Source organism: Dermacentor silvarum, chromosome 3 (assembly GCF_013339745.2).
Source record: "Dermacentor silvarum isolate Dsil-2018 chromosome 3, BIME_Dsil_1.4, whole genome shotgun sequence".
Lineage (NCBI taxonomy): Eukaryota > Metazoa > Arthropoda > Arachnida > Ixodida > Ixodidae > Dermacentor > Dermacentor silvarum.
The window spans coordinates 147,363,103-147,375,297 of NC_051156.1; the positions used below are offsets into that span (position 1 = coordinate 147,363,103).

General features: G+C 47.3%; 1 protein-coding gene and 1 non-coding gene across 2 annotated transcripts in view; both read left to right on the forward strand.

Moving 5' to 3' along the window:
• The window catches only part of LOC119444880 (nose resistant to fluoxetine protein 6), a 423,598-nt gene that overhangs the window by 361,988 nt on the left and 49,415 nt on the right, over nucleotides 1–12,195 (forward strand). The gene's annotated exons all lie outside the window — the stretch shown is intronic.
• Trnat-cgu (transfer RNA threonine (anticodon CGU)) lies at nucleotides 10,121–10,192 on the forward strand. The gene has a single exon. It is a non-coding gene; the product is annotated as a tRNA-Thr (tRNA).

The following is a 12,195-nucleotide window of genomic DNA, read 5'->3' on the forward strand; positions in this document are numbered from 1 at the left end:
CAAAAATTAACTGTCTTGGATCCCGACAAGCTTCGCGCAGTCGCCGAGTTTCCAATTCCCACATCTATCAAGTCCCTGCGAAGTTTCATAGGCCTGTGCTCTTATTTTCGTCGCTTCGTCGGGAACTTCGCCTTTATCATCGCACCCTTCACGAAGCTGCTTACCGCAAGAAAAGGCATTTCCGCGTGGTCATCAGCATGCGATGAAGCCTTTCAAAGGTTACGCGAGTCGCCGACTTCACCGCCGAGTCGTCACTATTACGACGCAACTGCGCCCACAGAGGTTCACACCGACGCCAGTGGTGTCGGCCTTGGTGCGGTATTGGCCCAACGAAAAGCCACGAGTAAAGAATACGTCGTGGCTTATGCGAGCCGTACCCTTAAGAAAGATGAGTTGAATTACACCGTTACAGAGAAGGAATGCTTAGCCATCATTTGGGCTTACCTCTACGGTCGTCCTTTCAGCATCATCACTGACCATCACGCCCTTTGTTGGGTCTCCTCCTTGAAAGACCCGTCGGGCCGCCTTGGCCGTTGGGTGCTTCGCCTGCAGGAATATGACATTCGTGTCGTATACCGCTCCGGTCGAAAGCATTCCGACGCTGACGCGCTCTCCCGCTCGCCGATGACACCTGATGTGGCTTCTCTTTCAGTTCCCTCTACGACCTCAGACCCGTCACTACTGATTGTCATCGATATGACCACCGAGCAACGCAAGGACCCATCGCTTGCCCTTCGGCTCGACTGCCTTGCCGCTCCATCAGTCCTTCCTTCAACGCGGACGCTACGCCATCAAGCAGCCCACTTTGCAGTGCGAGACAACACCCTCTACCGCCGCAAATATGCCCGACGGTCGGAAATAGCTTCTGGCTATCCCTCGTCGCATGCGCTCCGATATGTGCGCGTACTTCCATGCCGACCCTCAAAGCACCCACACCGTCGTCCTAAAAACCTTCATGAGGCTGCGTCAACAATATTACTGGTGTGGAATGTATCGGTTTGTCCAGCACTATGTGCGATCATGCTCCGCCTGCCAACAAAGCAAGACCCCTCCACAGCGACCTCCTGGCCCACGACAACCGCTACCATGTCCTGCTCGACCGTTCGACCACCTAGGCATCTACCTTTATGGCCCGCTCCCAACAGCGGATGTGGAAACCGCTGGATTATCGTTGGCGTCGATCACCTGACGCGCTTTGCCGAGACCACGCCCGTTACCGTAGCGACCGCGCGCGACGTTGCGATGTCCATTCTTCCTAACTTCGTCCTTCGCCACGGTGCGCCTCGAGAACAACTCAGCGATAGGGGTCGTGTCTTCTTGTCAGAAGCAATACAATCCCTTCGTCGCGAATGCAAGATCATTCAGCGGAAGTCGACCGCGTATCACCCACAAACGAACGGTCTCACGGAGCGTTCAACCGAACACTCGGCGAGGTGTTGAGGATCTACCTCTAGTCCGACCACACCAATTGGGAGACCGTACTTCCGTGCGTTACGTTCGCCTATAACACGGCAACGCAAGCGGCCACCGGTTTTTCACTTTTTTTTTCTCTTCTACGGACGTGCGCTAGATACTATCCTGCCCTACCCACTTGACGCATCCGAGTGCACTACAATTTCAGAAGTCGTCCGATATGCTGAAGATTGCCGCCAGCTGGCTCGTTCACTGACCAGCTAGGATCAGGGGCGTCATACAACAAGACGTGACAGTGATCAGGCCACGCCCACCTACCTTGCCGGTTCCCTTGTTTATCTATGGATACCGCCTCACATCTCCGGCCTTTCTTCCATACTTGCGCGGTACCACGGTCCATACCAGATCATCGATGCCTCCTCACCTGTGAACTATATCGTTGAGCCAATCACACCATCGCCGAACCTTCGTTGTCGAGGTCACGACACGGTGCATTTTAGCCGCCCGAAACCATATTACGACCGCCTTATTTTGTCGGCTCCCTGAGTCGCCAGAATAACTCCGTTTCACACCCGAGGCGAATGTAATGAAGCAGACGCGCCTCGTGTTTTGGGTAGCAGCTCGAAGAAAGAAGACGAAGACCCGTGCTGTGATTGCCAGAGAGTTCGGGCTGTTAGCTGCTGCTAGACTGCTGCGACACTATACTCGGCGACAGCTTGTCATGACATTGGAGCGAAGGATACGGAGGCAGGGCCTCCGCACATTTGTGCTACTCCGCACGTAGTCCGGCAGCTTGCAGCCGATTTCAGTTCCAGTTTCGGTTCTCGCTAGCTCGCAGGGCTAGTGTGTTTAGCAAAACGTATTCGTCGACAGCTCGGCTGACGGCGCCTTACTCCAGCATAGACATTGCAGATAACCTGCGTGGTTTGTTTGGAGACCCACTTCTTGTCACATTTAGAGTATAGCCTCCTCGGAGAACGAAAAGGAGAGTTTGCGGCCACACACGGTACCGCCGGCACCGGGGACGCCATGTTTACTGCGAGAGCCACCAGCAGGCGGTGCCGAAAACGTGGTGCCGTCCAAGAAATAAAAAAGAAAAAAAATTAAGGCGCACGCTAACTTTTTTTCCATGAACAGCTGCCCGCACTTGTCCTATATTTATAATTAAGAAAGTTCTTTTTATTCGAGCCAAGTAACTCTTAGAATCAGAAAATAAAACATGTACTATTTCCTGGCGCGCGCGCATGCAGGCGGTTCGGCTCTGTAGCTTCCACAGTGCTGTCAAGAAAAGCTGTCGCCAAGTATAATTATCTCTTTTAATTAAATCTCATTACAGCTTATATACGTATTTTTTAGTCAGCGTCGAAAACGACGGCAACCCAACAAGAAAGGGCACAGGTCCATGTGTTGTGGGTGTTTTCAATGCTTACTGAAAGAATACATCAATTTTAACTCACCCCACTTTCTACCTCATTGTCACATACATGGAGTGCCGTGGAGAATACTTAACCTATATGCATTTAAGGATGCTCAAAATCAAATCAATTTTTTTAAACTTTGTCTTGCCTAATCAAATGTCACGGAGATGGAATGCAAAATGCCAGGCACGTGCACCTGCAAAGGTGTACGTGCCTGGAGAAAGGAAGAGGAGCTTTTTTCTGCAGCTATTCAGTGCGCACGGCTCAGCTCGATCGCTCGCTCGTCGCGGCAAGGCGAAGGAAAGTGTGCATACTGTTGGGCAAGCGGGTGGCGAGGAGGAGCCGAAGGAAGGAGGAGGGGAGGCCATCGCTCACTTGTTCGTCGCACGTGTCGTTGGCCGCCCGGCGGGGGCCAGCCCGTCGTGCACGGACGATGCGGCGGACGAGAATCCATACCGGACTCTCGCGCACGAAAAATAACCCGCAGGCGAGCATTCTGTCGAACGCTGACAGCGCTGGTACCGACTACCGATACACCAAGGAGTGGAAGAACTGAACGTGTTCGCTCCCGACGGCTGCTTAGAAGGAAATCCGGGAAGGCGAAGGAAGCTACCGATGAAAAGGTGTCGTGCAATTGGGCCAGCAAGTTGCCGTGATGTGCGGCAAGGAAGAAAGGGAGCAGGACTGTCGCTCGCTCGTTCGTTGGGGCTATTCGGTTACATTGACAGTTGTTGTCGATGGTTTTGGCATAATTTTGGTCTCTTCGGGAACACGCACATGTTGGCCCCATTGTATGATTGTTAACGGTCATCGTTCAGAACCCATTTCTATTTCCTCTTCTGTAAAGGAGGGCTGCCTCATGCCTCCGTTAATTTGTGCCGTTTATCCGGAGTCCCTGTGATTGAGAATATTACACTCTTGAGTGTAATATTGAGTATAATGTGTAACGTGAAAGTTGTATCCCTGGCTTCAATATACAGTAGAATGGCTCTACAACAAACGCCTCTACAACAAAGTGGCCTGCATAACGAAAAAATATTAACGCGATAGCGTTAAGGGCAAGGAGGTCATAAAAAAACTTCTGGAGTGGAGATGCCGCGCCGCGGCTGACGCCGGTGACCGCCATGTTGCTCCGGGCAGAAAACATAGCTGCGCCGCTTGGACCCTTGCGGTAATTCGGCAGTTGCGGCCTTTATCCACTCTTAGTGCTTAGTTACGGTCTGCTGAGCGGTAGTTGTGCGTTTGTAAGGGAACATCCAAGCTCTACTGAACGGGATGGCGAACGCCTGCGTCTCCTTCGGCTGCACGAATCGTGCGAAGCAAAAATCAGGAGTAACGTTTCACATCTAAGTAGCGCGAAAAAGCCTTCAATCGCTCGACCATTCCTGTGCACTATGTCCGTCGAGGAGCGCTGTTGTACCTGAAATCTACCATTTAACTGGCGAATATAGGCTGAAACAAGCTTTTTTTTTTTCTGCGTATGTTTGTGCGACAGGTTCCCGAAAGAGAAAACCCTGCGTGACGCATGGCAGCCCACTGCTCGCAGAGGTGACTGGGCGCCTAAAGATTCGGATATGCTTTGTTCGGTGCACTTTGAAGAGGGTTGTTTTGACAGGTCTGGTCAAACGACAAGGCTGCGACAGGGCAGCATTGCAACCATTTTTCCAGCGTTCCCCGCACATCTGCATAAAAAAGCGAGTTCGTAAGAAATGCTTGCTGTTCGTATATATTTTCGGCGCGCTTGCATATGAGATTCCGCTTGTCGAGAGGAATTATTTACTACTTATTTATATAAAATGATACAGCTCTCAGACCTGGCGGACGTCGTAGCTGCGTCTCACAAGTTGACTGTTTATAATTACGTGCATAAATATCGGCACGCAACAGTTTCGCATCAAAACAAGAAAATAACTGACGTATCTGGTAAATAAAGAGTATTGCCAGTCACATATCGTGTGTGTAACAACACGATATGTGCCTGGAGCAACAACAGTTCTTGTGCAGCCATAGGTATCTTATCTCGGCGTAATTTAACTTAGGCTGGATCGCGAATATTACTGTTTTCTGAGATCAGCTGCTGTTGCATGCCGTCGTGTAAAGTTCTATACAAATCAGAGTTCATACAAATTCGTCTATTGCGGACTCACGATCTTTGCAATATTTAAAAGCCATTATTCGTAGTTACTGAACCGTGCGCCTTAAGAAGTGACATTATCAGAATGCCTTTAATTTTGGGAATTGGTGCAATTTTTTTTATTTTGCGCAGCCAAAAATATGTTTGTTTTGATGTGTTTGCATTTTATGTATGCCTGTTGGGTATTATTTTCCTATATTATACACTGTGATGCACCAGGTAGTTATGCAATATTTTATTCATTTTTTCCACCATGTTGTTTTACGCTTCTTTTATCAAAATAACCAGGACACAATAAAACTTTATTTACCACTTTACTGATTTCACCTTGTACTTAGTGTCACTTCGGTAATGTGGCAAGGTGATGCGCATAAAAGGCGTTACAGCTTCAGCCCACGTATTCTTGCATTAACAACTGCCTTGTGGAATTCGCCTTAACCTGGCAAGACAAAGATTACTGGGGATTCCTAATGATACAACTAGGCGACATGAAAGCCCTAGCGTCGCTAACTCAATGATACGACGGCCGCTTTCCACCTCTTTTACGGAGTCTTCGTCACTTTATTTCGTCAGAATTTCAGTAAAAAGTCAGTCTAAATTCGCCTAATTCACCTCTCTGTGCACGAATTATCGCCTCAGTTCAATTGCGTAATTACTTTTCGACTGTTAAATGTGGCTTTCTCATCATCCTCAACTAGCCCAGCACCGCGTGTTCTTCCCATCATTACCTTTCGTTGAACTCCTATCACCCAGCTAAACCCCTTTAATCCACCATTATTTACTCCTAATTCAAAATTATTAGTCTTAATACACTTCATCCACCTCTCTATATTCATTGTTACTTCAGTTCACATGCTTAATTAATATGGTATACTTAATAGTGGTTTTGCGCGCGCTATCGCCTCTTATCTTAAGAGGATGCTTTCGTGTCAACACGGTTTTGAAACGGCCTTGAGACGGACACCCTACCATGAGTTATGCATAAAAGCCTGTCGCAAAAAAAAAAAAACATCTGCGCTAAATAAATCATAGTAATCTTCCCGCTTTGATCATAAAACGCCACCACGAAAGCGCACTGGTTACGCTACCAGCGCGCAAGCAGCGCTCGCTCTTGCCCGGAGAAAGATGGCCGCCAACCGGTTTCCCAGGCTTCAGCCGGTCGCATGGACGCGCATAGGGAATCTCCAATCCATAATCCACAGAATCTGGTCTCTTCAATTGCAGAAGTCCATAAGAGGCCCCTATCAGACGAGTTTCTTTTAGGTCCTTGGCCCAATGAAAACAGCGCAGCCATGATAACCAGTGCCGCTTTAGTCTTTCTACAAGCCACTGGACTAGACGCACGGCTTTAGAGATGCCACAACGTTGTAAAATTGTACATACACACCTCCTCCTCTTATCATTATCATCCATCAGCCCTTTTCCTCCCCGTCCCTTCTCCCCAGTGTAGAGTAGCAGGCCAGAGCAAGTTACAGCTCAGGCCGACCTCTCTGCCTTTCTGTAAATAAATTTCTCTCTCTCTCTCCAATCCATAAGTTTTTTTTTATAACCTCCTTGGTTAAGGGTCCCGTGTCACAGAAAATCCGGCGTCGGCAACCGGCGTCGGCGTGCGATGTCGGCAGGTGGCGAAGAGAATCATTCGCAACCACCCCAACCACCTCCACCGCGCAGGCCCTCCACGTGGTACAAGGTTTTGGCGAACAAAAATTGAATTTCTCACAGTGAAATCCGCCAGAAAAGTGGTAAAGTACGACTTTACCATTCGGCGTCGGATTCGCCGTCGGACTGTTTACCAATCGATGTCGGATTGCAGTTTGACTGTACGAGAAAACGTAATTCTGCTACGAGAAGACTCAAACATACACCCGCCTTTTCCAGCATTTCTATCAGACCTACAGCCGCGCGTTCAGGTACTTTACTTTCGAAAATGATATCCAGATGGCGCTCGCATCCTAGGCAGGTTAGGGAGCCTACATGCAACGCCGTTTTAGGGTGGTGACAGCCGTTGTAAGGGTACTTGCCGCCGCCAGCTAAATTGGCGGTTTAGATCTGGGGCACAAAATGGCGTAAGACCCGCCGACAGACCACATTTCTCGCAACCCTTGGTGACGTGAAATTATTTAACTTCTTTTTATAAACTTTGGCCTCAGCAGCCAGAGACAAATGGTGCGTTTGTGCGCCGTACACGGCACGTCTACGTTTTAGTTAAACAGTCTTTATTACAGCACACTTCGAAAAGCACCTTTATATATCCTGTACAACTGGAAAGCAACTACGATGCTTAATGCAGTTCACATTCTTGGCGTGAGATAATCCTGCCACGAGCACGCCATCGTGCCTTATAAGTTGTTGCTTTATATGTGTCGCACGACGTGCAATAGAAAATTAAGTTTGATGTGTTAAAATAAAAGGTGAAGGCAACTAGTATATTAAAGATGTATGCAGGTTTCTTGTGCGCACGGGTGCAAAACTAAATTAAAGAAATTTAATAGATCGCGTGCCAACATGAGTACATCAGAGCGTGACAAAAAATTGCAGAAAGACTGGGGACCAAAATGGCTACCCACCAAATTTGGTGGTAAATAGCGGTCGAAATGTTGGTGTTGTCACCACCCTAAAACAGCGCTTGAATGTAGGGCTCCCTAAGGCAGGTCAAATTGGGACTTCGCCTCCTAATTCATTTTGGACACGCGCTTGCCGTCGGGGAAATAGCAAACAAATATTAAAATAATAAAAAAAAGGTGCTAGGGCCTTCACATTTAAATATAAGACCACTTATATACCCCCTAGAAAAACGTCTTCCCAGCAATGCATTTATGTTTAAAGGTGAAGCCGACTTTAAGGAGGGGATCGGTGCAAGCTTTGGTTTTGTAAGCTAGCTTTCCCATGTTCAGGGCTGCAGTGAATGAAGCCTACTTGCTGTATGCGAAGATGCGATGCGAAAGGGCCCCAAAATGCTATCGCGTTCTACTATTAAAGGCGAAACTTAAGCGTCCTCTAATTCTTATGGCGTGGCCAAATTCGTTATGAATGTGCATTGTGAAAGCCTCTACTATGAACACCAAGAAAGATACCTGTACAAAGAGGAAATTTGGGCGCCCGCAATGTTTAAGTGATTGCTTTACAACGAACGCCACGTACCGATGCCGCCACTGAGCGGCGCTAGCACTAACGGTGGCGCCATCGACGCTCTTGGAGAGCGTGTACGTCGATGTCAGAGAGTGTTAAGTCCTGCTGTACTGCTCCAGGAATCACTCAACTCGCACGATGCTTGTCGTCACAAAGCAGCGGGTGCGACGGCTGCCGAATACGCTGCAGTTTGTGATGACGTGGTGACGTAATTCTAAATGACTGCTGGCGACGTCTTCAAAGTCATAATTCAAAGCGCCGTCGCATTTAGAGATATCTTTCAGCGAACTCGCATAAAGGAGTTCAACATCAATCCCCACATTCTTCTATATCCGTTGCCAGCTTCTTGCGATGATGACGCGTTTAATATGTTTTTCCTAATGGGAATGCACAGCTTGTGCAAAACGCATATGCAAGATAGCAACGCAGAACCAATCATATCTAAGAATTCATTTTGCTCAAATGGCTAACTATTTAAAAGACGTTTTGATGAATGTGACAGTACACCAGACTTGCACCCCTACGTCTTGATGTGTTTATCCTTGCGAATCTTGTAGCGCAAAGTTTTTTCTAACTCCGGCGTAAGAGGAGCCGCATGTTTTTTGGCGTCTGTAGAGGGTCAGCTATAGTACGTGGTACAGTTAATGTCACTAGTTCACATATGTGATGTTGACGTCATTGTGTCATAGTGTCAGTCAAGTATTTTTAGAGTATGAAAGTTGCGCTCGCAAATATAAAACGCTTCTTTTGGGTAAGTTCCTGATTAATTCCAAATTTATTGTAGAATATTTCAAAAAGTTGCAGTTTCGCCCGAAAGGCGAAGCATCGATTGCGATAGCAAATCAGCGGACCGTATACGAAGTACGGATAGCAGTTTTATCGGCCGTGTAAACGTTTAAACATAGAAATACGAACAAGATAAACAAGCCTTGTGTCACGCGTGAACACGCAAACATGAACACATCTCACTATATGACCGCGGAAACTCGCTGTCAAAAAGCTGGAGTGAGGAAGCGCGCCAGCCGCAGCAAGCCAATTGACCTTCGTGGTACGCACCTCTCGTATCAACGTGAACTAAGCCGCGAAAGCACGGCGGATTTTGTCCCCGACGCAGATGGCTTTAAACATACAGCTCCCTACCCTCCCCCAGAGTGTTGCGCGCGACGGAAGACAGCATGCTTCATTCCCGCTTTCCTCCCTTGCGCGCGCGAGACTGAGCCGCGATCGCCGGCTCACCCTTTTACGCTTTCACTCGCACATACGGCACGCGGCGACGATTTCATCGCCCTCGGACTTTATACGGAACCTCACGCCGACGGCAACGGCAGAATTGCACCTACACTCTCCACATAATTGCGATGGCAATAAAAAAAACAGCTTTCACCTTAGTTTTCTTCTACGTAATGACAGCGATTCCCAACTCAATTCCTGCTTCATTATGGTAACACTCTCCGCTCTTTTATACTTGTCCAGGAGAAACCTGGTTGCACTGCTTTGAATGCCTTCTATTTGAGAAATTAGAGTGCTTTCCGATGGATCCAATACAGGGTAGGCCTACTCGAATATCGGTCTTACACATGTTGTAACGCATTGCGTTTTAGCTCTCACCGGCGAAATTTTAAGTTTGGCTGAACGACGTTGAACGCCCTGCCAGCTTTGTCTTACTAGTTCATTGTCAAGTGCATTCCATGAACAATGATCAGAAAACAAGACATCTAAATATTTGAAAACCTTGAATGCGGTAACCGCATCCTCGTTAATACTTTAGTAATCTATTAGCGATTTCTTTTCATATTGAAACACATAAGAACGCGTGTTCTATTGTTCAGACAGATGCTCCATTGGTTAGAGAATCATTTCATGAGAAGCCAACAAACAATGACACCAAGGACAACATAGGGGAAATTACTTGTGCTTACTAATTGAATTAAATAAATGAGAAATTTATAGTGGCGGTGGCTAACACTCCCAGGGTTTGTTCTAGTTGTAAAACATAAATACTCCAGAAAGTGGATGGGAAAACGGCTCCGCGGTAGCTCAATGGTGAGAGCATCGCACGCGTAATGCGAAGACGTGGGTTCGTTCCCCACCTGCGGATAGTTGTTTTTTCATGCATTTTCATTTCCAGTAATTTATCATTTCTTTAATTCAATTAGTAAGTACAAGTAATTTCCCCTATGTTGTCCTTGGTGTCATTGTTTGTTGGCTTCTTATGATATGATTTATAAAAATCGGGCCCCTCGATTCCCTTTCTTCTCGCTCATTGGTTAGAGAAGTCATATCTCTCCAATTCACTCGCACGGTTGCGTCTTGTTTACAGGATATTTTTCTGTTTAGCACGCATTTGTCCTGAAATGACGGCAACGATGACGTAATACCTAGATGTATGTCGTTAATATAAATAAAGAAATTCTACAGAAATTCTGAGAATTCTATACGAAAGAGTACGCATTCTATGGGTGGGCTGCTACTTTGTTTTTTGTTTACTCATTTACCTAGGTTGTGCATGTCTATATTAAGATTACGTGCCGAAACCAGCATCTCTTTATGAGGCACGCCGTAGTGGGTGAACTCCGGAATAATTTCTGTCACCTGGGGTTCTTAGCGTGCACCTAAATCTAAGCACACGGGTGTTTTCGCATTTCGCCCCCATCGAAATGCGGCCGGCATGGTCGGGTTTCGATCCCGCGACCTCGTGCTTAGTCGCACAACACCATAGTCACTAAGCAACCACGGCGGGTGTCTATGTATGTCTGCCCATCGCTACTAATTATCTACTATTACACTATGATAACAACTACATGTGTCACACACCCCGTGAACGATGCGCCAACACTGGGCCAAATTCCAAAGTCGACTTATCAGCTTCCTAAAATAACTCCACAAAATCAAGGATAATTAATAAGGGGCCCTCTGGTGTGCCTGCGAACGCCGGTTGTGGTCGAAAGACCGAGTCAGAGCCCAGAGTTGTCAAAACACAACAAAATACATTCTTCAAATAAGTCAGTTACATACACACATACATACTACAACACAATGCCATTCAGATGGGTGCTAACCAAAGTCTGGAAAATAATTAACGACAAGCTCTAAAGTCGAACACGTACAGTACAGAATGAATTGGAACACAAAGTGTCCACTCGTATTCAACCGTGCTGGTCTTGAGCTGGACGATCTCGACGCAGCTCAAGGCAAATCTCGAAGAATGAACTTCTTCCGGAAATACATACGCTCGAATAACTTGTCTACTAGCTTGCCGGGGAATCCTACTGGCTCCCGCACGGAGCCATGCGGGAATCCTACTGATTCCCGCACGGCTCTTTTATCGCCTTTGCCGGCGTTTCTCGAACCTTCTGACGGAGTCATGCTCCCATAGCGTGAACAAAGCCTGGGAATCTTTTAGACATTTCTCGACTGCTCCCGAAGTCTTCGAGGAGGGTGGTGGCTCAACCGTTGGCGCACGCTCGGGCTGCAGTGTTGCCAGGTCGGACGAGGTGGCGTAGCCCAAAGTTAGCGAAACTGTAGCCCAAATGTAGCCGAACACAAAAACTGAGCAAAATATTTCATAGCCAATTAGAGCCATTTTTATTTCCAGCTTTATTTCAATATACATTTTCACATTCAACAACGCAATTCTTTTTTACACAACCCGTTGTAACCAAATGTCCTTGCCGCCGTGACGGTCTACGACACGCATGCAGCGAATCGCTGCAGAAGGCGAAATCACAGTGCTTTTATTATGTGACAGATAGTACTAAGTTGATATTTTTAGTTATATAGAGTAATACTAACTACGAACTCAGCTTTTTAGCTCACGTGAACGCAAAATAATGTTCAGCATCATTAAGCTCTCACATGACATCCGCCTACAGCGCAGAAACACTTCAGCTGCCCAGCGGTGTGCGACGGCGACGCGCCCACGGCTTCTTTTTTTATGAGCCAATACCAGTCTTTCGCTCTATGATATCTCGCGTTGTCTGTCTCATCGTCCCATCTTGTTTTCTCGTTAATTAGATTGGCCCGAGTTACCTGGGACACAATCTATATAGTTTCCATTTACATCAACCTGGCCGCCATCTTAGGTTTCAGCCACGCCAAGAC